Genomic DNA, 25,586 nt, shown 5'->3' with positions numbered 1-25,586 from the left:
AAGACTCACGCAATGTCTGTCTTCCCAGCTGGCCTGTGTAGAGGGGCAAACCTTTCCACTTGCACTATGTCGTAAATGTACGATCTATAGCTGATATGATTCTCCTCATGAGCTGATGGTTGGGGGGAGGGGATTTTTTTAACAGAAAGTCCAGTTAGGGGGGCGCCTGGGTGGCACAGCGGTTAAGCGTCTGCCTTCGGCTCAGGGCGTGATCCCGGCGATCTGGGATCGAGCCCCACATCAGGCTCTTCTGCTATGAGCCTGCTTCTTCCTCTCCCACTCCCCCTGCTTGTGTTCCCTCTCTCGCTGGCTGTCTCTATCTCTGTCAAATAAATAAAATCTTTAAAAAAAAAAAAAAAGAAAGAAAGAAAGTTAGGGGGTCTTGGAGACATGTAATATCCGTATAGAATCCTTTATGTTGGTGAATAATTTACTTATTTAACTGACTCTTAGAGAACACATATAGCAGACCTCTACAAACTAATTTAATTCTTACAACAACCTTATCAAGTCCGTAAAATTGTTATCATTATCCTAATTTTGCAGATAAGGAAACTGAGGCATAGAAAGGCTAAGTAACTTGTCCAAGGTGAGACAGGTAGTATGTGGCAGAGGTGGGACTTGAAGCCAGGCGGCGTGTGGACAGTCCAGAACCCTTGCTCCTGACCACCATGCCGAGCCGCCTTACCCTGTCGGTTTCTGCCCGTCCCCCGGGCCCCTGCTGCTACCAGCTCTGGTAGGTGAACTGGTGGGCCCTTCTTCAGCAGCACCCCTGCCTACCTCCCAGCACTGGCTTCTCCCCTTCGCAGCTTGGTGTTCTTTTTCCCCTGTGTTCTCCGTGGTGCAGACCTCTGACCCTCCCCTGAGCTTGCCCCAGGTTGCCTTGTCCCACCGGTGCAGTCACGCAGCAGGCTGCTTGCTCTCAACATGATCTCCGTGCCAGGTGGGAACCGCAGGGACTCAGGAAAGCTGAACCTCTGAGCCTCTCTGCCTACCCAGGCCCGATCACCAGGTCACCTTGACATGGCTGCCCCTAGTTGGTGCAAAACCACCTTCAGGGCGCCTGGGTGGCTCAATCGGTTAAGTGTCCCACTTCAGCTCAGGTCATGATCTCAGGGTCCTGGGATCGAGCCCTGCATCGGCAGGCTCCCTGCTCAGCGGAGAGTGTGCTCCTCCCTCTGCCCCTCAGCCTTCTCTCATGCTCTCTCTTACTCTCGTGCTCTCAAATAAATACATAAAATCTTAACAAAACAAAACAAAAAACCCAACCCTCCTTCGGGGCAGATTCCTCTCAGAATCCCAGTGGGAAGCTGGGTGAAGGCCCCTCTCGTGCTTACAGTAACACTCATTAGGTATTGCGCCTTTCCTGCTCTCATTGAAGACCTGAAATGGAGGGAAAAGCGTGATCCACCTGACCCCCCTCTCCCTCCTCTTTCTCCTTCCTACCACCTCGCTGCCAGGAAAGGGGTGGCTACTCTTCCACTGCCTTAGAACTGGCCTAACAGTCCTGGGGTGGCGAGGGGCAGGGCTCGGTGTTCTGTTCAGAGAGGACTCAAAGAGCTGCTCCTTCAGGCTTGGCCTTGGTTTACTAAGGGAAGATAATTTGGAAGGATTTGGAAAATCTCTTAAGTCACGGCTAGTTTCTTCCACTACACAATGTGACAACACTTTGAGCCAAGCCCGTCATAAGCCCCCAGTGTTTGGGGGTATTTATTATTCTCTAAGCCTACAACTTTCACACTTCTTGGCCTGCATGTAGGAAATATGTTTTACCCTGTGACTCATACAAATGTATACATATATATTATCAACAACCAAACTAAAAGCTACACAAACAATACTTACTACTTAATACAATGCATCTGATCATTTCTTTTTCCAAAGATTTTATTTATTTATTTATTTATTTATTTATTTATTTATTTATTTGACAGTGAAAGAGACAGCAAGAGAGGGAACACACACAGGGGAGTGAGAGAGGGAGAAGCAGGCTTCCTGCTGAGCAGGGAGCCCAAGGCAGGCTGGATGCGGGGCTTTGAGATCATAACCTGAGCCGAAGGCAGACGCTTAATGACTGAGCCACCTAGGCACCCCACATCTGATCATTTTAAATGTATTATTTTTTTAAGAAAAAGAAACACCCGGGGCTCCTGGGTGACTCAGTTATTAAGTGTCTGCCTTCGGCTCAGGGTGTGATCCCGGGGTCCTGGGATTGAGCCCCACATAGGGCTCCCTGCTCCGCTGGGAGCCTGCTTCTTTCTCTCCCACTCCCCCTGCCTGTGTTCCCTCTCTTGCCGGCTGTCTCTCTTTCTGTCAAATAAATAAATAAAACCTTAAAAAAAAAAGAAAGAAAGAAAGAAAAAGAAACACCCTGGCGGTGACCCATCACTCCTATCCACAGGCTGACTTACTTGCTTCCTTCTCTGGGGTCCACGGTGCCCCATGCAAAGCTCCATTGTCACTTCCCAGGTCACATTGTAATTTACATGCCTTTCCCTCCCACTAGGGAGAGACTTTGTCCTTTTCTTCTCGGCATCCCTAGCCCAGTTACCAGCAGACGGTTAGTGAGTGTTAATCGGAGGAATGAAATGAAAAAAGACTCTTTTCACTGCACACATCACCTCGTTCTGGGGTTAGAGAGCTTGGCCTCTGTCAGTGAGAGACCCGGGCTCAGGGCGGGATTCCTGGACAAGTTAGTTCATACATGTCCTGCAGAATGGACCTTCATGTGCAAAGAAGGAACACCGGAGACTTGATTTCCCCTCCTTGGATTTTTTTTTTCCCCCTAAGCTGACCTGTTTGCATCCCCATGCCAGAATGCCTGTATGCCCTCCTCCACGGTAACCGAAGGCTGCCAAACTGACTGTGAGGACGCAAGATCCAGGGCACTTGGCATTTTTGCAAAGCCAGACTCTAGGAAATGTTCCCATTGCTGAACACATTGGATGTGGTTTAGGTAGCAAAGCAAATGACCTAACAAGGAATATATGTGCTGAGCCTAGTTCCTGTGAAATTAATAGATTCACGCTCTGGCACATCCGCAACCTCACAAGTCATAGCAACCGGATGGCGGCATGGCAACGCGGCGGCTGTGGCCGCGGCACACGAGCAAAATCAGGGCTGGTGTCTCCGGAGAGAAAACAGAAGAGGGCTCTAGATTGCCAGTTTATACGGGGCTGGCCGAGGGGAGGGGTGGGGGGAGGCAACCACAAGTAGATGCTGCCCCAGTTAGGGATGAAGGAGTATAACATCTCTCCTGCTTCCTCGAACTTTGTTTTGTATTTTCAAAGTGAATACTTTGCTCTAGTCGGAGAGGAAATGATGTTGAGAGAAAGATACCATCACGTGGACAGAATGTTCTCTGTGGCCCTGGAAGCAGTGTGGAGGCGATTCTTATCAGAGATTGTCCACCACCTGCTCTTCAGCTGCAGGCCCACGAGCCTTTCTTTCTAGTTTTAGACTCGCACTGAATTCGCCACCTCTTCCTGCTGCCAGGCTTGAAAGCCCTTCTTTCCAGCTCTCCTTCTGGGACCAAGGCCTGACCCCACCACCCCCCGGGGTGTGCCGAGGCCTCAGGAGCAGGGTCGCTGCTCTGAGGAAGAGGGAGAGGACACTGGACAGATGTCAATTCCTGTGCAACAAGCACATCTGCACATGCTCCCAGGTGGGAGATACCCAGCCCCTGGGCTGCCTGGGCCCGAGCAGCAGCCCATGCATCTGAGCTGGTTTAAATTCCAGGACGACCCCAACTCTGCAAAAGGGGTGAGGGCTGGGCCTTCTGTTCTTAGGACTCGCGTGTTCCCCTTAGGTCTGATCCAGGCCCCTGCCTCTTCCTCCATGTTCTGCTTTCCAGGTAAGGGACCAGGAAGCTGTGTGGGGTTGTCACTGGGCCCACATTGACTTCTCTTTTGGCCTGTGCATTAATTACCCACAGCTCTGCAACAAATGACTATAAAACACCGAAGTTTAAAACAACAAACATTTATTACTTCAGTTTCTGTGGGTCAGGAATCCAGGCAGCTTAGCCAGATGCTTTTGCCTCAAGGGCTCTCTTGAGGCAGCTGTTGGTTGGGGTTGAGGGTCTCATCCGAAGACTCGATGAGGGGGAGGGGGAGGTATCCCAAGCTAACTCACAGAGGTTGTTGGCAGACCCCACTCCCTCTCCACAGGGCTGCCTTAGGACATGGCAGCTGGCTTCCCCAGTGAGTGATCCAAGAGAGAGAGAGAGAAAGAGAGAGAGAAAGCGAGCACGCCCAAGATGGAAGCCACAGTTTTTTTATAACCTAATCTCAGCAGAGATATCACATGATTTCTGCCATATACTATTTGTTGGAATGGAGTCAGTTAGTCTAGCCTACATCCAAGAAGACCGAATTAGACAAGGGTGTGGCTACCAGGAGGCAGGGGATCATCAGCAGGGGGAGTGTGTTTGAGACCGCCTACCACAGCTTCCACACTATGGTACTCTAGCAAATGCCACTCTGTGCGGAGAAAAAGCAATGCATGTGTGTGCATGTATACGTGTCAGGCCTTCACACATTTATACCATCTGCTAATTATTCCTGGGCATGCAGAAATCCTGAATATTCATGAAATTGTGACTAAGAACTCGGCATCACGATACCAAACAAAGAAATGTTCTGCTCTTGAACTAGCAAATACAGAGTATCACATGATTGTTTTTAGAAGTCTGGGTGATATATTGTCTTTCTTCCCCTTGATTATATCATTGCTTGCTGTAAGCAGAACGCATGAAGGAATTACTTCTATCTATCCCAACACTGAAGTGGGCAATCCCTCTCACTCCCACCTGCACAATAGTGTGATGCAATAAAAATTTCAGAAAATTGTCATTATTAATGCATGTAGACTTCTCAAAGCAACATTATTTTTCGTACGTGGTACATTTTGTATTTATAACGTGCCGTTAATAACGTCTGGGTGGAAGTCAAGAGCTAGCACATAAGGGCTGCAGTGTGGGGGATTTCATGTTGCTAGGAGAGCTTCATCTGCATGCTCCCCATCTTGGGGTGAGTCTGCATTTGCGGCTTCCCATTAGGTATTAATGCAGACCTGGGGAGCATTTCCCAGATGTCACTTTCCATCAGTTTCACATCCATCTTTCTGGACAAAGCCTTCACTCTATGCAAAAAGATGAAGCATCGGCCAACGTGCTAGTAGAAGCAGTTATTTGGGGAAAAAGGGAAAACTGTTGCTCCCTAACGGATGCTTTTGAACCACCTTTAAAAAGCTCCCTGTTTTCCCCAAGCTACAATGAAGCTAATGTTTCTGTTATGAAAGCCCTCCATTGCAGTTTCAAATGTCTGCTTTTTTTTTTTTTTTTTTTTTTTTACCCACAGCAAAGGCTAACCCCGTTTTCTCTCCAGCTTTACTGGAGAGAATTCTTCCCTAAAGACGGCCGTTTAACTACTTTGTTGCTATTTATCAGAAACCAAAAAGGTGGTTTTTTGTTGCAGTTTTGAATACGGTGAGCGAATTTATTTCGGGCAACGATAAATTTCAAAATTACTATTGCCTGAAGCTCTTCTTCTCAGGCCTCCACCCTACCCTCTAAGTCTCTTTTGGCCCGCGATGAAACACGGAACGCATCAAGCCCCAAAGAGATCTTCTGAGAGTTGAGTGCAAAGGAAGAGGTGGAAGTCGCGGGGGAGGATGAGAACAGAAACCATTTTGCAGCCCCAACTTGGACGCTGAAATAGCCCCCCCGAAGTGTGATAAATGGTAAACGTCCTGCGCACTTACAACCAGTGGAAATGACGAAGGACAAGCGTGCAGGCCTTTGGAGGGAACGTGGGAGAGGAAACCCGGGTTTTAAGGCCCAGTTTAGGCATTATTGGGCAAAACACAGAGCACTTCGCTTTGTGCCTTGACCTAGCCTCAACGCGAAACTGAAAAACTTTCTCTTCCTCCTCCCCTACCCTTTTGTTTGTGGGGTGGGTGTGTTTCCTCTGGAACCCCCAGCTCGCTGGGGTCCCTGAACCCCAACACCACCTTCCAGACCCAGCCTTGAAAATACAGGTTCGGTCGCATTTCTTCCGCGCGGCAACCACCCGGAGGGGTGCAGGCTCCGCGGACCACCGCCCGAGGCCCCTCGCAGCCGTGGGCGCGACGAGCCGGGGGAGTCGGCGCCGGGGTAACCGGGGCGCGCAGAGCCAGGGGCGCGGGCGGGCGGGCGAGCGGGCGGCTGCAGGGCCCGGCGCGCCACCGCGCGAGCTGCTGGGTCACACGCCGGGCCGCGCCGCCCGCTCCGCGAGGAAGTGACGACTGCGCCGTCCCGAGAGCAACAAAGTTTGAGTCTGCGGGCCGCACTCGCCTGCGCCCCGCGCCCCTCCGAGCGGCCCCGGGATCTAGCGCGCAGGTGAGCTGCGGGCTGGGCGCCCCCTCTGCCGCCGGGGCGCTGGCGTGGGGCTCGGAAACGCGGGGGGCCGGGGCTTGGCCCCGCGGGCGGGGTTTTGGGGGGCCGGGTTGGGCCGGCCGCGCTGGGCGCGGGGGTGCGGGCGGCGCTGCACGGGGTGGGGGTGGGGGCGGGGGCGGGGGCGCTCGGCGGCCGAATCTGGGCCCCAGGCTGATACACTGCTGCCGCAGGTTTGCCGCGGGGCTTAAAACAGTCGGGGCTGCAGCCGGGCCTCTCCAGGCGCCGTTTGCGAGAGGAGGGGCGCAGGGAGGGGCTGCCCGCGGCCTGCGTGCGGGCCCGGCGTCCCGCATCCCCACAGACTGGGCGCAGCCCCCCCCCCCAGCCCTGCCCGGTGCTTCCCAGGGAAGCGTGCTCTTCCTCTTCGCAGCCCTCGGTGAGGTTGCAGGAAGGAAGTTAAAGGAACTTTCCCCCCACTTTTCTTCGCTCGGCCCTCCAGTGACGAAGAGCAAAGCAACTCGGACATTGGGAAAACAACCCTACGCATTTCCCAAAAGCAAAACCAGAATTACCCCCAAGCCCCCTTTCAACAGATCCCTCCCGACTCCCCCCACCCTTCCTCCTCCCACACCACGTCCCGAACCTGACAGTAATCCCTAAGGCCTAACACTTTGCAATTTAGCCTTAAAAACTGTCAGTACACCCACGTACATATGTGAGTGCTTTATATATAAAACTCCGAAACCCGCTTCCAGTGCACTCTGTGGCATCTCGCTCTCTTCTGTTTTCTAAAACTGCTAGGGCTGCAGGATTGTGCTTGCGAACTTTGCTGGTGGTTCCCGCCGCCCTCGGTAGCCTCGTGGCGCAGGGCTTTTTAAAGACCAGCTGAGAAGTTTATGACATCCCTGCAAAGTAACTCGGGGCTGGCAGGCCGGGCGGGGGGCGTCGGGGCTCCCTGCCTTGGAGGCTGCAAGCGTAGCAGCGGCGGCCGGGCAGCGGCGGGACGCGTCGGGGTGTGCTGGAATGTACGTCGGTGCCGCGGAGACTCCCGACGTGGGACGTCTAGAGGTTGAATGGTGCAGTTCCTAGCAGCAGCTTCCTGCCGGCCTGTAATTACAGCGTGATTGCACAGTCAGGCATTGTTGGCGTGGATGTTTATACACAGGCTATTGTGCAAGACCGTGGTGGCTGCGAACAAAACGCAGATTTGCATTGCAAATGCCCAGGACAGATCTGGGCTTGAGCTGCAAGTCACCAAGTTCTTTCTGGCCTTTCACCTTAGCTAGGTGATTTATTTCCTTGCCTCTCCCTTAACCTCGGACAACTTGCCAAACACCAGAGAAGTGAAGTAGACCCAGGAGGGCAGGATCCCTCCACTCCCACCTTAGGCAGCCTGAAGACTATCCCAGGAACTGTACCCTTATTTGTGTCTGTAGAAAATGTGGGATGACGTCAGCAGGAAAAGGAGATGGGAGATGGCTATCAACCTCCCTAAACGGGAAAGCAGTTTGAATTAGCAAAATTGCACGGTGGCTGGAGTGGGGCCTCGTTGCAAAGAGGACACGTCAGACTTGTGTGACTGAGCTGGCGAGCTAGACTTTGAGCCTTGAAGTGTCAGCTGCAGAAACTTAGTAGGTGGGTCCTAATTCCTTTATTGTGTTCTAGGCAAAGGGAAAAGTGCTGGGGCTTGGAGACTGTGTGTCTGTGATGGTGTCTGGGGTGGGCGGGATGGGGGTGGGGGTGGGGAGTGCCCCCCCCAGGAGTGACTCAAGTATTTTGTCCAGAGATCCCCAGGCCCATGTCCTGAGCCAGGCCTGCAGCACAGAGAAGGGTGGGGGGTCCTCATACCTACTGAGCTTCTGTGCTGCAGGGAGGGAGCCAAGCCTGCAAGTGTGGAAAAAAGGCAAACACGTTCTCCTCGAGGGCCTCCGATGTGGCTAACTGTAGTGGAGGGATTTAAAACACAGTCAGAAAGCGTGTACAGGGTACAGGCAGGGCCATTCTGCTCCCACCCCATGTCTCAACCTGCTCTCTCCTAGAAACAGAGTGGCCTAGGTGGAAGATTCTCATGGGACAGCACTCAGCCCCGCACCATGGGGGTGCTGTGTGACTCTGTGGCACCATCCCACAGTGCTTGGGCAGAGCCTCTCTGTTCAGAGTGGCAGGGACGGACCTCCCTGGCACCCTGCAGCTTCCCCATGCCTGGCCTTCTCCCCAACCAAGTAACTGAGTTTCACCTGGAGGAAACATGCTGTTTTGCAGGCTCGTGCCAATTGCGTGTCATGGGCACAGTGACAATTTGCCAAACCAAAGCATTAGGGCATAGTCCCTGGCAGTCACCTATGTGCTTCCAGAGACTTGAGGAAAAACATATGAAATCAGCACACTTCTAGGAAGTCTGGGATATACAGGCACAGCCGGCACAGGGGACTGAGGTTTCGAGCAGAAACACCACTATGGTGGGAGTTCCTGCGCTGCACCGCCTTCTGTTCCGGGTACCTCTGGGTTTTTACGGAACTTGACTGTCAAGGTTCTGGTGAGCTGCATCCCCTGACCTGGTTGCTTTCGTAAGGACCTGCTGGTGCCCAGCACCAGCCTTGACGGCCAGAGGAGGGGAGCATTCCCTTATGACCTCAAAGAAAAGACAGCTTTGAGTCTCGGTGCTTCGTGTTGATTTAGAACATGCAGAGACCTAAATGGGGTAAGACCCTCCCGTAGCGAGGCAGGAGAGCGGAGGAGAGGGGCCCCCTGTAAAGGCCAGAGACAGAACGAAGGAGATTCCCTGGAGTTGTGGCCCCACCAGGAGCCGTTGCCTGTCCACATCTTCAGTTCAGCCTGGCTAATTTTGGTGCCTAACTCAGGCCCTTCTCCTGGCTTGCTCAGTTTTGCCTCGGCGTTCATAGAGCTTGCCCTGCAGTTGTCCACAGCCCAGGGCAAGACCGGAAACAACCCTGACTTCCTCCCCCACCTTATGTAAATGCTGATTGATGGCCCGAAGTTGCTGCCCAGTTCATGGCCCCTGAGCTGCCCTCCTGCCTCACCATGCACAATGAGGAACAATATTGAAAAAGCACTGACTCAGATTTTACAAATCATTTTGCTTCAAGAGGAGAAACCATTGGAGGTAACTAGCCATCGTAGCAACTCTGTCATAAACCCCAAAGTGCCACTGAGAGAGGCCGATGAAAAAGTCCCCCGCAAGCCGGTGGTCTCGAATGAAGCCTTTTACACTCCCCAGGCCCGAGAAGTATATTTCTGTTCGTCTGCCTCCTCCCAGCTGCCTCACTCCCTACACCACAATCCAGTGTTCTGACACCACAACTAACCTCCAAAAAAGGAGGCAGAACACCCCCAGCTAAAAGAGGGCGTGCCAGACTCTCAAGAAAGTGCCGCAGTTTTCCAGATGCCTGGCAGTTCTGTGCTACACATTCGTTTCCTTCTTTAAAATGTTCTCCCCTTCATTTCTCGTACTCACTGAAGCATCTCTTTGTGAGACCCTTAGGCCATTTTTTTTCCCTCGTCTACATGACACAGGGCTTTGCTTTACGACTTTCTGCATCAAGTGCTACTTGAAATATACACAGGGCTTTGCATAAGACTGGGATAAAGAGCTCTCTGTAATGTCACTTAAAATGCCTGGTTGCAAGGGTCACCCTCTTGCTCAGCAACCTTCAGTGGCTCCCCGCTGTCTGCACGGTAAGGATCCAGCTTCTAGGCTGGCAGTCAGGGCCTTCCACACAGGGGTCTGGCTTCCGCCGCTCTCCTGCCCTAGCCCTCTGCTCCGACCCAGTGACCCACTCTGTGTGTTTGTCCAAACTGACTGTGGCAAGCATTCCTACCTCTTATGCTTCCCCGGAAGCCTGGAATGCCTTTTTCTTCTGTTCTGCTTGATTCAGTCTTGCTTTCCCTCCAGCCCTGTTTATGTTCCCCTCTTTAAAAACTTTCCCTGTCCCATCCTGTGGTAACATTCACCTGGGCCCTGTACTGAAGAAAACCTAAAAACCTGGACTAAAGGATTTTTAACATTTCTTTTGGGCTTCAATCATACACTTCATTCGGCTTCTTTTTTTTTTTTTAAAAAGATTTTTAAAATTTATTTATTTTAGAGAGAGAGTACGAGCGTGAGGAAGGAGAGGGGCAGAGGGAGAGAGGCAAGCAGACTCCATGCTGAGCATGGAGCCTGACACAGGGCTCTATCTCAGGACCCTGAGATCATGACCTGAGCAGAAATCAAGAGTCGGACACTCAACCAACTGAGCCACCCAGGCGCCCCACCTTCATCCAGCTTCTTAAATATGCCTCTGGGTGGACCACTGTTACCATTTTTCAACTGAACTGGAAGGCCCTGTTTTAAACGTATTTGTATCTCCAGGCCTGGTGCCCTAACTCGTAGCAAGTCCCAGTAACTATTTGGTGATGATGATGATGATGACAATAAAATGGCAATAGCTGTCCAATATCGTCTGCTTGTGTGTAGACACACGCAGCCACGCCAAGCACCAAGGACCGTGGTTCCTGGTCTATATTCTGAACATTTGCCCAGCCTCGCCTCCTGCCGGTTAGCCTCTCTGGTGCCTCCTGGTTTTGCACTTCATCGTTCTGTTTCATTTTCAGCACCTCTTCCCCATGGGCGCCAGATGGTATCTGTCCAGCTTCCACACTGGCTCCTCCTTGTCCTGATTTGAGCCCAGTTGACCTGCCCCACAATGTCCTGTGCCTGGGCACTGGCTCTCTGGGGAGAGCCTCCGTCATCTGTGTTGGCCTGTCCTTCCAAGGGAACCAGTCTGATAAGAGGTAGGGCCAACTCTCAGGCAAGACTTTGGAGGAAGACAAAGAGGTGCTTCCTGGTTTGTTGCAGGTTTGTCTTGCCCAAAGAGGCATTGAACCTACAAAGCTAGGCTAAACATAAAACTGAGTCTCTGAGAGATCCTGGCTAAACCCTACCATTGGCCTTGACTGGGAGGATTCTTTCCACCAGTTCTCATGCTGTTAATCTCAGCTTTACCATATTAGCTAGATTCTTTCTTTTTGAATTGAGATATAATTCACATAACATAAAATATACCCTATAAAATAGATTCCTAAAAAAATTTGTTTGATTTATTTTTTTAAAGATTTTACTTTTAAGTAATCTCTACACCCATCATGGGGCTTGAATTCACAACCCCAAGATCAAGGGTCACATGCTCTACCAACTGAGCCAGCCAGGTGCCCCCCAAATTTTGTTTTATTTAAAAATAAAATCTGGTAGATTCTCCCCCCCCATTTTCTATTTAAAAAGGTAATATATAAATAAGGTTCAAAATACAAAAGAGGTAAGTTATATAGTATAAAGTAAGTCTCAAAAGTCATTTCAACATTAGACAGGAGATTACTATACGTATTATGCCCACACATACAAATGCAATAGAATTAGAAAAACAAATACTATTTTAACCTTGAAGGAAGGAAGACCTTCTTAAGAAAGATACAAAGCCGAAGCCATAAGAAAATATTGATAGATCTGATAACATGAAATTTTCAAAAAATAAATTTCCCGTTCTCTAATGTTCCCCCACGTCCTCAATCCTTCAGTGTCCCTGTTTTAGGCAACTACGATTTGTCATTTTTCAGCCATGCTTCCAGAGGTAGTCTCTGCAGATTGAAGAAAATCTGAAAATATAAGCAAATTCTGGCATACTATACACAGGGCTCTGCAGTCTATGTTTTTCACTTAGCGTATCTTGGAGATTATCCTATGACAATGCATGTAGACTGCCTCATGTTTTCCACTGGCTAGATGGTATTCCCCGGTATGAAAATGCCATCATTTATGTAACTAGTCTCCTTCTGAAGAGCATTTGGGCTGCTTCCTGTCTTTCTTGACTATACACAATGTTTCAGTTAATATGTTGAGTGGACTTTGAATTGAAAATTCTTGAAGAACATATATGAGTGAAACTGGGATTTACATAGAAAACTATTTCCGAGAAGTCATGCATAAACTGCATTTAATAAAACAATAATTTCTAGAATCTGCGGTTTCACTAAGTAATCAACTTTATTTATTTTAAGATTTTATTTTTAAGTAATCGCTACACCCAGCATGGGGCTCGAACCCACAATCCTGAGATCAAGAGTTGCACGCTCCACCGACTGAGCCAGCCAGGCGCCCCTAAACCATCAACTTTTAGAGTTGACTAGGACCACAGGGACTCTTTTCATCCACCCCTGTTTTATAATAACTGCAGTAACAGCATCTCAGAGAATCCTGAGATCAAGAACTTAAAGCTGGGAAGGGCACTGTTAGTAACTCTCATTTTGAACTAAGGTTCAGAGAGGAAAAGTGACTTCTCTAGGGTGACACAGCTGTTGCATGGAAGGGTCGGGGCACAAACCCCACATTCCTTTTCCTTTTGCCATCGCTGCATGGATCATCTTAGTCACCATAATCATTAGTTCCAGCATGTCTGTTTATAAGCCAAGGATTCTGTCTCTTCAGTTTCCTTAAGGCAGTTCACAAAGATGTAAAGAGAAGAAACTTGGGGCGCCTGGGCGGCTCAGTAGGTTAAGCATCTGCCTTTGGCTCAGGTCGTGATCCCAGAGTCCTGGGACTCAATCCCAGGATCGAGCCCCTAAGCCCCGCGGCAGGCTCCCTGCTCAGCAGGGAGTCTGCTTCTCCCTCTCCCTCTGCTCCCTCCTCATGCTCTCTCTCTTGCTCACTCTGTCTCAAATAAACAAATAAAATCTTAATAAATAAAAAAATTTAAAAAATAAAAAGGAGAAACTTACAAACAACAAACAAGGGGGGAGCGGAGGGGGAGGTCTTTAAGAAGAGAGTGCAATGCTTTTTCAATAGACTTCTTACCATTTTATTACCTCATTACAATCTTCATTGATCTTAATTGCTATCAACCTGTTGAGTCCCTAAAAACTCCTAACCAGGCTCAGTTGGCCAATGATTACTTAGTATTTTCTAAGCACGGGACATGGGTTGGGCAACACGGAGGAGATGGAGAAATCCTCTCAGTTCCTAAGATCCCGGTCGTCTCATGAGGGACCCAGGAGAAGACCCAGGAACACACTTTCCTCTGCCCTAAGGCACTAGCCCTCTGTCCACGTTCCTCTGTCCCCTTCCCAGTCTCCCTGTCGCAGGCCACTGTAAGGGCCCACACGGGATCTTCCACGAGTCTGTCTGCTTCCTCTGTGGCTTCCCAAGAGCAGGTGTTCTGTGACAACTGAGGAGCCAATGGCCACTCCCCAGCCCCACTTCCACTTGCTCTAGACGTGGTGAAAAGCTCAGAATTTCCTCTGCCATTTCCCCAGGGAGGCTGTGCTGAGCCACCCAGCTGGCATTTAGGATCTGACTTGCCCAGTGACAGAGAAAAAGAAAACTGGCCGGAGCGGCCGTGGGAACCCTGCCCAGCGTGGCTTACGGAGTACTTTCCCTCGCGTTCTTGATTCTTTCACTTGCTCATGCAACATGCATTTATTGAATCCCTACTGTGTGCTTTGGGCTAGGTACTGGGAGTACAAAGATCAAGATTCAGTCTCCCCCTTCAAGGTGCTCACAGTCTGTGAGGGAGACAGACATGAGCAAAAGCTAAGGACAGTTAGTGGCACGGATGTCAGTGTGAATGTGTTCGGGGGTCTGCTGAGGGACTGGTCACTTCTGCCAGGCCAGAGGAGACAGGAGTGTTAAGAAAGGTCCAGGGTGGCCCCAGTGCCTTGCCTGGTGCTTGTGCTCGGTGAATGCTGTGGAATGAATGAATGAGAGGCTTCCCAGATGACCTGATTTTGAGCGGAGTTCTAAGAAACGAGTAGGTGTCCACCAGGTGGCAAAGAGAATCAGGGCATTCTCGACACGGGGAGCAGCTCAGGCAAGTGGAGTAGAGGTGTGACATGGCATGGGACACTCTGGGAACTGTAAGCAATGGGGTGTGAGGGAGCACTGGTGGGAGAGAGTGCTGAAAGGGGCAGGCAGGGGCCGGCTCTCATGCCAGCCATTTGTGTCGGCTAAGAGGTTTGGACCTTACTGTGAGCGCAGTGGGAGCCATAGAGGATTGTGGGGGGAGGGGAGGGGAGATTGATTTTGTTTTTGAAAGATCATTCAGCTGAGATGTGGAGGATTGACTAGAGATGGGGGAAGAGGGGCAGCAAAGAGACCAGTGAAGAGGTCACTGCAGTCCCTGGGCAAGATGGAAAAGTCTGAGCCAGACCATGGGGAAGGGAGGAACTGGGTTGGGAAGACATTAAGGGAGTTGGGTAACAGGCCTTGAGGACCAACCAAATGTAGAGAGCACGGGAGGTGTCAGAGTATTTGCTCAGGTTTCTACTTGAGACACAGGAAGAACAGATTTTAGGGGAGAGACAATGAGTCTAATTTCAAACATGCTGAGTTGGAAGTACATCCAGCTCATGAGATGGGACATCGGAGAGAGAGACGTCTCATGGGTAGTTGGGCATACGGGTCCAGGCAGGTGATCCCCCAAGAGATGGCAATGGGGGATGTTGTCCTTCTGTGATCCCTAACCAAGCCATCCCAAATAAACATTATTTAAGTAAAAATGATGACTCACTGGGGCACCTAAGCGGCTCAGTCAATTAAGCTCCTGACTCTTGATTTTGGCTCAGGTCACAATCCCAGGGTCCTGAGACCGAGCTCCGTGGCCGGCTCCTCACTCAGCGGGGAGTCTGCGTCTCTCCTTCTCCCTCTCCCTCTGCCCCTCCTCTCTCGAGCTCTCTGTCTCTCAAATAAATAAATAAATCTTGTTTAAGAAATGATGACGTACCATGCAGCTTCAAGACAAATTCCAAACAAACTCGAGTACCTCCCTTGAGCCCCTCTGTCCATCAGACCTTCTGGAACAGACGTTTGGGGATCCCAGAACATAGATGGCAGTTGGAGATAGGGAAGCTGATGGCATCACCCATGAAGAGCATACAGTAGAAGGTGAGGGGATCACAATTTAAGAGGTGCAGTGTGAAGGAATCAGCAGTAGAGACTGGGCAGGAAAGAATGGTGAGGAAGGAAGAACCCCGGGAGAGCATGGTGTCCTAGAAGCTGAAGGAGGGGGGAGCTTTGCATTTTGTGAAAACAGGGACCAGGATTTTGTGCACCTAGTATGGCATGTGGCACATGGAAACTTCTCCCTTAAGTATTTGTTAAACTGAGTTGAAATTGATCAACTGTTGATCATTGGGAAAAGAAGGATTGACCTAGGAATTAGGGGGCTACTGGGGCTTTGCCATGGGGTCTTCTCGTTTAATTTCACCTCCCTGTGAAATAGGTGGTGCAGTTATCACCTGCCCCAGGACTGAAGTGGCACATACAAGTTCTAGAAGCCAGGTTTCCTGGCTCCACGTCCATCTTTCCCTGAGTAGGTAGCGAAATAGGAAAGAGTCCAAGGGAGTGGCCATGCCTTTAATTTCTGATAGTAATGCCCCAAACCAGTAGAACCAGGGACAGGGAGGTCGTTATATCCAGCGTTTATGGCATTTGTCCGTCTTTGTGATGATTAGGTGGCTGCAGTCCTCTCAGGTGTGTGTGTATTTAAATTAGACTGCCTTCACAGAGGACAAGATAGACACTTGAGTGTAGGTGTCATCTTCGGGGGCCAGAGGAACCATTATGGAGGTAAAAGGACGTGGTGGGGTAGTCCAGGCCTTAGGACCCTGACTAAATTAAGGAGGAAAGGAATGCATCGGGACGATACATCGTGGCTCACTGAAAGCCTGAAGAGCAAGGGCTCCGACATCCATCAGGACCGTGGGGAGTTGGGTGGCTGCACCAAAGTGAACGTGGTAACGCTTTTGGCCTCCCATCTCTGCCACCAGCGGACCCTGGATGCTGCTGCCCCCTCCAGAATGAGTTCTGAACGCTCCCTGCTTCTCTGTGCCGCTCACTCCAGAGGCAGAACCCTGGTCAGGACCTGGTTGTCCAGCTCAGGTCACACGCCCATGTTCTCCCTGCTGGGGGTCCTGAAGAAGGAGGCTGTGGAGGTTAGAGCCTCCCTAGCAGCAGGTGGTGCTCTGCCTCCCACCAGGGCTCCCCGTGCCCGATGCCTGCAAGTGGACATGGGAGAAGGAGACGCAGCATCCCCCTTAGGCTACTGAACATATCTACATCGTGATCGTAATCTTTTTTGACATTTTTCTGAAACTTTTAGCCTCCAGCTAAACTGCAGGATTCTTATATGCTCTGGAGAGCTAAGCGTTTCATTAGCAATTGGATTTCTGCTCTGGAATCTGAATGATTCCAGTGGAAAAGAGAGGTCATCCGGCGTCTGGATGCTCCCTGCACATTTGATTCTACTTGGAAAACGTGATCGCTGCCTCGTGAGGACAGAATCCAAGGCTTGGCTCTCTCGAGCTAACAGCTTGAATTCTGCTTCTCCTCTGGGGTTGGGCAAGACTCTTAGGGCCATGAGGTGTTCCAGAGGTCCTACCTTGCTTTTCAGACTGGAGGTTGGAGTTCTGGCTTCAGGCTTGGTTGTGGGATGATTGAGGTCCCTGGTGCCCCAGCGGTCCAAGGCAACAGGATGGACACCTCTCCAGTTCTGAGGATGTCAAACTTGTTGAGATGTTCTACCCAGTATCCGGCCTGGGAGACAGAGCTCAAGGAGTGAGACCTTGGCTGCCTGGCGCTGTCAGCATCTACGGTCACATTCCTGCCCAGTTTCCTCATCCACGCAACGAGAGGGCGTTGGGTTAGGTGAGCTCTGGTTCCCTTCTTACCCTCCAGTCCTCTGGTTATAGTTCTTTGAAGCAAGGACACCTTGACTGAAATCTTGATCGTTCAGTTCTAATAGCCTTAGACAAAGGATTTAATTTCCTTTAAAAAGAAGTAGAAAAATGTGGTTTTGAACGTACTGGACTCAGGCTGGGGTGACTGCCAGCGTGGCAAGAGTCTTTCCCCCTGGTCCCTACAAGTGGGAGCTGCTGTTTCCACGAAGCTGGGCGTGTCATGGGCTAGCTTCTTACAGCCTGGACTGGAGGCGATCCCTGAGGCATGGTCTGCTCGCCCGTCTGGGGTCAGGATGGCCCTCGAGAAGGACAAGCAGGGGTGATCCTGGCCCGGACTCTGGCACAACTTATACTGACTCATTTGTTTTTGCCCCCGTGACATGAAATCGTGTTAAAAGCAGCACTGAAATGGAAAAGAAATCTTGAAGGACTTGGTTATTTTACTAAAACACAGCTTTGCTTACCTCCCGCCTCTTAAAATCCTCCGCGAGCTGCCCAGGTCCTGCAGGAGAAAGCTCACAGTTCTCAGAATGGCAAACAAGGCCCTCTTCAGAGGCCCGGTACACCTTCCCACCTCTTCCCCTGCCACCGCCCCTTCCCTGCCACCGCCCCTTCCCCAGTATGGCCCGTGTTCTCTCCGCTCCTGTCTGCCTTGTGTATGGTCGCTCCCTCTCACTGGAATGCCCTCCCTGCCCTTTTCCTCCCAGCAGAGGCCCACAGGAGCCGCCAGACGTCACCTGCTTCCCTGCTGCCTTCCTGACCCTCCCCCCTAGCGTCTCTGCCATGGGACTTACCCACTGTAGGGGCCTGGCTCCTCGCCAGTGCAGAACTGTGCCTGGCACACTGTAGGTGTCCCATGATGGGACTGGAAGGGCAGCCTTTGGGGACGGGAGGGAGCAGTGGGCAGGCCCAGGACCTGGCCTGGACCAGGTGGACACGTGTGGTGGGTGAATGGTTTGTTTGCGTGGCAGCCCTCCCTATGCATCTGTTGGTGGAGCCGCTGTCTTAGTGGCTTTGCTGTGTCTCTGAGCCTGCCAGGTGAGCCCCGGTCTATGAAGATGTTACTAATTCATAGGAAAATGTTGATGAATTTTGGTGAAAAAGTGGTTTCTGTTTGAGTGGGCAAAATTGCACATACACTTGAGTGCATAAAAACTGATCACACTGGCCGTAGTGTAAATTGGCATAAGGTAAATACTGGATTTAGGTCAAGTGGCAATGAATAGAGTATTTTGTGTGTTTGAAATTGCTTTAGAAATAAATATACTTAAAAAAAAAAGATCTTAACATATCAAAGACTTTGGATCTGGGTGGGAAGCCCAGGGGGAGGGACCTCCAAGCCTCCCATCTGTTAGCACCAGGAAGACAGAACTGTTGTGTCTTATCAGCCACCTGCACTGCAGGGGCTGGAGAATTCAGATTGGCTAACTGAGTCTTTTAGTGATAGAAGGCCTGACTTCACAGGCTGGTTCATTGTATAACTGCAGGGCTCCCAGCGTGCACTCTGCCTGGTACGGGTGACGTCCAAGTGGCCTCAGAGCCCCAGAGGATTGCTCATACCTGGTTTTCCAGGGAACCAGCCCCTTGAGTACGTGTGGCCCTGAGGCCAGCCTCCCGCTCACCTCCAGGCTGCCTGCCGGGTCCTGGGGGGCCTTAGCCACAGGGGGAGGCAACCTGTTCTCTCTTGAAAATTCCGATGGGCAGCCTCGAGGGTGTTTGCACACTCACCTGTGGCCCTGCGTAACCCAGGTAGAGCCCTAGTGAGTCAGCGTCTTGGGTGTTTGCTGTATTGTACATATTTATTATAGGACTGAAACTGAGTTGCTCTTTATTGCTAGCCTCGGAAAGCCCCCCACATTGATCCAGTCTGCCTCTACCTGCTTAGCAGTCAGGGCCCTGCGAACCCCCATCTTGCCATGAGCTCTGCTGGGACTTGCAACTGTAGGTGTGGCCTTGTGGCTGAGCAGCTGACCCTCTTCTGACCACTTTCTCATATCTCTGGCATCTCGGAAGCTTGGGACGCCCAGCGAGTAGCCTTCTCACCGTCCACCCCCCTCTGGTGTTGCCTCCCCATGTGTGTGTAGCCTGTTTTTCTTACTGGGGCACTTTCTTGACATGTGGAGTGTCTGTGTGGAGGGCCCTTGATCATCCTTTTCCCGTGACCAGTGTGGTTCGGGGCAGGCCGTGGAGACTCCTCGGAGTTGTTAGGAGTCCTGAGGTGAGTGGGAGCCGGAGAGCCCTGGGCCGGCCTTGTGCAGGCAGGTTGGAACCTGCTGAAACAGAAGCCACGGCCGCAGTGCGTGTGTGTGTTTGTGCGCGCGCGTGTGGAGAGATGTCGGGCCCTGCTGGGGCCCTGGTTATCTCAAACACCTGTCTGAGGAAGCCAAATTCCAGAACTGTCGAAGGTTTGGCGTTTCTTTGTTCTGACTGAGCTCAGACTGAAATGGGCCGTTGTGGCTAGAGGTTTGCCAGGGTCAGGGAGAAGTTGGAAAGCATGTGGGCTCAGGGCTTACCTGGATACTCATGAGGGGTACTGAGGCCAGTTTCACATCTTCCATGATGTGTTTGGAGGCGGGGCGGGGGTGGGGGAAATATCCATGTGCTTCCCTGGAATATTCCTAGATGCCGTGTCCCATCCCCACTGCATACAGCGACCTCTAGCCTGCTCTCAGGGGATCGTTGCTGGTGGTGTGCATATGAACTACCACAGTCTCAGTAACACGCTGTCTTCCTGAGCCCAGGACCCAGCAATAACTGCTCCTCTCAGTTCCCTAATTTAGAGACCACGTGCGTGCCCCAGGGCTGTCAGCAGCTAGATTTCTTGAAGCTTGAAACACATTTCCATAGAAACAATGCTATAAATGGTGGTTGGGTTCCTAGGCTAGCCCACAGAGAGCCCTGGTATCACCTCTGAAGTTGCTGAAATAAGGTATTAGTAAAATTGAGAGCGAAAATGCAGCAGCGAGATCTAGCACCCAGGACGTTAGAGGTTAAATGGTGTGGGTTTTATTTGTGTAACTTTGTTTCTTCAGCGAGAGGAGCCGTCCTGCTAAGGGAAGCTCTGGGGCCATCCTCCTGCCCACAGGCACAGCCCTGTCCCTCCCAGCTTACATCCCTCCTTGCTCCCTCCTCAGGCCAGGAGCCTGGGCTCACCGGCTTCCTGGGAGCTGGGCTGGGTATCTGTATGGTGAGGAAATCCTGTTCAGTGGCCCTGACATTATTATCATCATCGTCATTGTTATTTAAACTATCACCATTTATTTAGAGCAAACATTACACCTTAGCAATTTATGCTGTTCAGGATTCTCTTCTGATTGCTGCTAATGTTCCTGTGGATGCTGTAACCTAGCTGGTAAGTCCACCTTTACTATTTCTTTGTGCTGATTTTGTCACATAGCATGATCAAATGTTTTCATCAGACCGTTTCCACGTGCCAGTCCCTTGCAGGTTTCATCCTGTTACTCTACCGTACCGTAACCTGAATGGGTTTCAGTTTTGGGGGTCTGTAGATAGGTGCTATGAGCATCATTTGTAAAAACTCCTTTGTGAAGGTATTTTAGATTATTTTCATGGAATGTGGTCTCCCAACCATAGTGACCCGATCAAGGTCTTCAACTCTTGCAACACAGTGCCAAATCACATTATAGAAAGGTTTGCACAGTTGAGAGTGGCACAGCAATGTCTCCTGATGGTCCTGCCATCAGCAGTTTTCTTGTTTAATGTATTTACTTATTTGCACGTGGACTCGAGGCCATAATGGGGCCTTAATGGGGTTCTAATTTGCATGTCTTAAATTGCTGCTGAGACTGGGCATTCTTCCCCCTGATGATTTACTGTTTTCTCATGTGTCCAACTGCGTTCATCTCCTGTGTTCATCTTCTCTCACTTCCATCTGTCTCCTGAAACCACTTTCCTATCAAGAGCCACAATGTCCTGCCTTCCTCCCTCCCTCCCTCCTGGGTGGGGCCCCACCCGTGGCCTGGGCTAACCCTTCTCCACACCTGCGTGGCTCACCCCCTCACTGGCTGGGACGGGTGCTCTGGGTGTGGAGGGAGGGGAAGGGAAGGACAGGGACAGACACTGGGGGCCCAGTGATGGAAGTCAAAGGGTAGGTGTGAGGCGGGGGCTTGCCTGAGTGGTTCCAAAATGGGCTCCTAAAGTGACTTCTTTGTGGAGGGGGGGAGCTGCTGGGGAGGTTCTGGGAGGAGCCGCACAAGATGTTAGGGCCGGAGAGGGCATTGGAGTTCATCTAAGGGTCATGCACTCGAAGGCCCATAGGGAACAGGAGCATTCTCAGTAAGAGAGGTTGGCTGGGTAGATGAAAACAGGTGAGATGTAAGTGGCCAGGGAAGCAGTGGAAAATTGGGGTGTGGGAGTCCCACCACAGTGCGGCTCTGGTCGTGCGGCTGTTCTGTCATAATGCTACTCCCCTCCTGGGGCTTCTCTGCTCCACCTCCAAGAAGGAGGGCTCAGTGTGGCCAGTGCTCCAGTTTTTTTCATGACAAACCAGAAATACTGATTATTTATTTATTTATTTATTTGAGAGAAGGAGAGAGAGCAGGGGGAGGGGCAGAGGGAGAGAGAGTCCCAAGCAGACTCTGAGCTGAGCCCAGAGCCTGACACAGGGTTTGATCTCACAACCCCGAGGTCATGATCCCAAGATCACGACAACTGTGCCACACAGGTGCCCCTGGAAATCCTGATTTTTAGTTTAAATCTCCTGATTAAAAAAAAAAATGTTGATAGTGAATTTAATTCATTTCAAATCAAACACAATATATGGGTGAAATAAAATGTATCTGGGGATGAGAATGGATTGTGAGCCTCCAGTCTGGGACTCCTCATTATGCAGAGTCCTTACTGGGAAAACACAAGCTCAGGGAGGTATCTTCATATAGCAGAGAGAGGGACTCGGAGAGGCCAGTGATTGAGTTCCATCTGTATGACCTTGGAAGAGGTGTTTAACCTTTTTCAACCTCAGCTTCCTTATCTGTACAATGGGGATCGTGGCTTCCTCTCAGGGTGCTGGGTGGACCCAGTGGGCTCACATCACATCAAGCACCAAGACCTTCAATAAATGTGTTGATACGTCCTACGTGGGACCATCCAGAAAACTAGAGGAAGAACCAGGCTTAGAACTTTGCTCTCCTGACTCCCACCCTGTCCAGAGCCTGTTCCACACCACGTTGGCCTGCATCCATGGTAGTTTCTGGAAGTGTCTGGAACAGGGGTCCTTCTGATCCCTGGGAAATTGCAAGTCACTGTGTGAAAGCTTGATTGCCCAACGGCTACTGAGCACAGGCAATGGAGTGTCTCATCTCTGTGGCCTTTGTCTTGCAAGCTCCAGAACCCAGGGGATTGAGCCTCGGTAGTGGTGGTGGTGGTAGTAGTAATAGTAATAGTAGTAGGAGTCGTAGTGGTAACAGTGGTAGGAGTGGAAGCAGTAGTATTGAACCTAAGACGCCAGTAATTATCAGTTGCACCATTATCTTATGTACAACTAAGAAAGAGAAAATGCTGCTGGTTAAACCATGACATGCTCTATTGATTGTAAGGTGCATCCTGATTTCAGAGAGGTTAAAAGTGCATTTGGAATGGAAGAAATCGTAATGAAAGCAGTGATGATAATAATAATAATAATGTTACATCTTATTGCTTGCCTCAGATTTTCACATATATTATTTTATTTGTGCATTTATCAACAAACATACTGAGCACCCACCACGTGTAGACACCACGGATGCAAGGTGACTAAGATCTAGGCTGTGCTCTGATCCTAGTAAGGAGAGAGCTCAATAAGCAGAACAATGTATCAGGATGGAGGAAAGATGAACAGGGGCTGACACGGGAGTTCCTTAGGAGCAGGGACAGAGGCAGGGAGGGGTGCCTGGGATTGACTCAGGAAGTGCTCTGAGGGGGAAGGGGTGAAGGAAGCAGGGTAGGGCTGCGGAGGAAGCTATGCAGAAGAAGGATGTGCTGCGGCTGGAGCTAGCTAGCTTCAGCCAGACCCCACAGGGATCCCCGAAGTATGAAATACACCATCACAGAATGGGTTCCACCTTGAGACGAGGGGGCTGAACTTTCAGACCCATCCCGTTGCCCCAACCCCTAATCAGTCATTGGCTCTAGTGCCGTCTGCCAGCAAAGGCTCCCTTTGAAAAGGGGCAGCTGTGAGCCCTTAGTAGCAGCACAGTAGCTGGGGGATGGTGCACCAGTCTGATAAAGGAGATCCAGGAGGGCTCCAGCAGTATATACTCCAGTGGACTTCCTCTGCTTGCAGTGGTCAAGGAAGGCTTCCTGGAAGAGTTGCCATTGAGCTCAAGTCTGATGGGAGACTAGGCATATGGGTTTACCTGTGGGTGAAGGTGGGGGGAGGAGGAGCATGTGTGAACAAGCAGGCATCTTGAGGAACTTCAGCTCGTTTGGCTGTGTGGCCCTGGGGCTGGGAAGTAGGACAGAGCCGGTCATGCCTGAAGTGTCCACACCTAATAGTTTGGCTAACGGCTCAGCCTTTTGCAGAAGAATGCTGGGAACTATCGAAAAGGGATGTGATTGCTCTGATGGCAATGAGGATGGTAAGTGTGCAAGACTAGAAGCAAGAGGATCAATCAGGAGATGAGAAAAAAGATGATAGCCAACACTTACAAAAGACTTCATGTGTGCCAGGTACTGTTAAGCTCTTGTCTCCATTTTGCAGATGAGAAAATCAAGCGGTTAAGTAATTCGCTCAAGGTCGTCAAGCTAGCATGAGCCAAGATTTGGATTTCGGTCTCAGCTTTTGCTCTTAACCTGTACACTTCCATGAACACGAATTTGGGATTCTAGTCCATGACCTATCAGTATTTGTTTTCATTTAAAAATAATGTTTTAAAGCATGCCCCACTGCATACACTGGATCTTGTGGGTCCTGTTCCTCCTGGCCCACGGCCACAAGGTCGGAAAGCTGAGCTCCATCAAACAGCCAGTAACGGAGTCTGTCTGGGGCTGGTTCTGCAGGGGGCATGGAACCGTGCTGAAAGGAGGCCTTTGGGAAGCTGGCAGCCTTGGCTCTGTGAAGAAAGGGTGCTTCTGTCCCCATGGCCCTGCTGGCCCGCCCTCCCTGGCAGCCACACCTGTTTTGTCCTTCCCCCTACACCCAGCCAGACGTTGCTCCCAGAGTGACAGCAGCAACTGGGACATCTGCAGAAGCTCCCTCTCAGGCCTGACAAAGGCCCTAACAACCTAGCACGGGCCTGTAAGAAAGGGAGGTGGAGGCAAGGGTAGGTGGGAGGGCCAAAGGATGCAGACAGCTGTGGGCTGGTGTGGCAGGCATGGCCCTGCCCCTGAACAGGTGAAGTAAATGTGAACGGAGGAGGAGGGTCTCCTGGGTTTTCAGTGGTAAAAGAGAAGACAGTGCAGGGACTTCTTGGCACATGGTGGCTTAACTTAATGGCTGGGGTGGTTTTGAGCTCCCTGCCCCCTCAGAAAGGACATGACAAAAAGTGGTGAGGAGAAGCCATGGCCATCAAGAGTGTCCCTCCTCAGGCTGGTGGGTGACACTGTGGAAGAAGTGGGTGGAAAGGACACGAAGAGAGACTGGGAGGGGAGCCTTGGAAGGACACCCAGATGGAACTCCGTGTCGGGGTTGGAAAGAGTCTGGGCGAGCCCAGCAAAGGGTCAACAGAGGCTGATGGGGATGGACCCAGGGGTCTTTAGGGGGAAAAAGATCTTGCCTGGACTAGGTTCTTGAAAGGAAGACGCTAGTTTTAGGAGAAGGGGATATAGGCTAAAATAGTAAGAATAGGAACAGTTGTAACCCCTTAAGTGTACCTAGCATGATTCCGTCATAGAGCAGTTTTGTGCCCCTGGAATTCTCCCAAGCCCCTAGAAGGTGTGTGTTCGCTCATTGTCCATGTAACAAATTCGTTACATCTGTTACAGGCCAAAAAGTGAGGCTCAGAGGTGTCAGCTTTCCTAAGATCACAGAGGGTGTTAGCTGCAGTTAGGCAGGACCCAGACTCTGTCCTGGTTCACTGTTTCTTTCCACAACCTCTCTTTCTTCTGTTGAAATTGTAGAAAATGAGGTTTAGAGGCAGTACCTTTATTCTGCAAAGGGAAAAGACAACGGGGACACGAGGAACCCTGTACTGTCGATTTGTGATTTCCCGACTGTATTTGTTCCTCAGTTCCCCAGACTCCAGTAAAGGTTGCTTATTTGCTGAAACACACCGTGTGTGCTGACCTCCATGGAAAGATCCTGACAGAGAAGGGACAATGGAAAAAGGGCAGGAATGCAGGCCTGGGGCATGGGGGGGGAGAAAACCCCTGTTTAAATAGTGACTGATGGCGGCAGAAAGTTAATGGAGGTGGGTGTGCAGTTAGGGAGGACCTGGCTTCCTTGGAAGCTTTTTTTTTTTTTCCTTCTCTTAATAACACCTTTATTGGAATATAATTCAATACTACAAAATTCACCCTCGGAAGCTTTTTAATGGTCTCGGGTTGTCCCAGA

General features: G+C 50.8%; 1 protein-coding gene across 1 annotated transcript in view; it reads left to right on the top strand.

Annotated features, from left to right (window-relative positions):
- The first annotated feature begins 6,236 nt into the window (after nucleotides 1–6,236).
- Nucleotides 6,237–25,586, top strand: part of MIDEAS (mitotic deacetylase associated SANT domain protein) — a 62,672-nt gene continuing 43,322 nt past the window's right edge. Inside the window, exon 1 of the mRNA XM_045807851.2 lies at nucleotides 6,237–6,379. The gene's annotated coding sequence lies outside the window, so the exon portion shown is untranslated. The remainder of the gene's footprint in view (nucleotides 6,380–25,586) is intronic.

The sequence above is a fragment of the Ursus americanus genome, chromosome 26, assembly GCF_024610735.1.
Source record: "Ursus americanus isolate L20-20 chromosome 26, mUrsAme1.1.p, whole genome shotgun sequence".
NCBI classification, from domain to species: Eukaryota; Metazoa; Chordata; class Mammalia; order Carnivora; family Ursidae; genus Ursus; species Ursus americanus.
This window is presented reverse-complemented; position numbering and strand designations above follow the sequence as displayed.